This window comes from Eumetopias jubatus, unplaced genomic scaffold (genome assembly GCF_037043125.1).
Source record: "Eumetopias jubatus isolate StellerSeaLion01/CBP00866 unplaced genomic scaffold, mEumJub1_p1.0 scaffold_6, whole genome shotgun sequence".
Classification (NCBI taxonomy): Eukaryota; Metazoa; Chordata; class Mammalia; order Carnivora; family Otariidae; genus Eumetopias; species Eumetopias jubatus.
The window spans coordinates 36319696-36320826 of NW_028274812.1; positions in this window are offsets into that span (position 1 = coordinate 36319696).

Consider the following 1131-nt stretch of genomic DNA (forward strand, 5'->3'; position numbering starts at 1 on the left):
GGGTTCCACCCCCAGCCTAGCCACTGGAGCGACGTCCCTCAGCGGAGCCGACTTCTAAAAGTTCCGATTTTGTGCTCTGCGGCTCTATCACTTGCCAGAAGTGGCCGACGGAGACCCCCCTCCCCCGCCGTCTATCCTCCCAAATATCACCTCGGATTCACGTCTCCGCACGTCCTACCTTCCAGTAAGTGGTCGCTTCTCTGTTCAGAGAGTTGTTGCTACTCTCCTCTTTGATCTCCTGTTGAGTTCGTAGGTGTTCAGAATGGTTTGATCCCCATTCAGCTGAATTCCTGAGAGCAGACGAAATTCAGGTCTCCTACACCTCTGCCATCTTGCTCCGCCCTCTTAATGTTCTATTTCTTATACTTGTTTGTGGGTCTGTGGAATTTTTTATTCTTTTTTTTTTAAAGATTTTATTTATTTATTTAATTGACACAGAGAGAGAGACAGCGAGAGAGGGAACACAAGCAGGAGGAGGGTCAGAGGGAGAAGCAGGCTCCCCGCTGAGCAGGGAGCCCCATGCAGGGCTCGATCCCAGGACCCTGAGATCATGACCTGAGCTGAAGGCAGTCGCTTAAACCAACTGAGCCACCCAGGCGCCCCTGTTTTTTATTCTTTATATGTATTTATATGATATGTATATTATATCATATGTTATATATAGGTTTTTTGTACATATGAAATATTTCATAATAAGTATAAGAAAAATGATATAAGGAAAACACTGGTATTTTATTTGATTCCAACAGAGGAAGTAGCTGTTCAGCAAACCTCCCTCAAAGTACACATTATAATCCCTTGCAAGCACTTTATTTTATCGTATGTAATGTTAGTAGGCACATACTTTTGCTCTGCTTTTGCTCTACAACTCTGTTAGTAGTCATATACGTTTATCTTGCTGGAATGCATTTTTCCCTTAGGATAATCTCATAAATATTTTCAGATATTTATCCCACATACTAATAAAATATAATAAACACATTTTCCTCAGCACGTTTCTTAAAATGCTCCCAAATCTTTTTGTTAAAAATAAATGCCTTCTACATTGTATGTCAAACTCTTATCTTATGCAGTATCCAAAGGAAAAGCTAAACTCTTTAGTCAGTGTTATCAAAGTATTTAATAAATAAC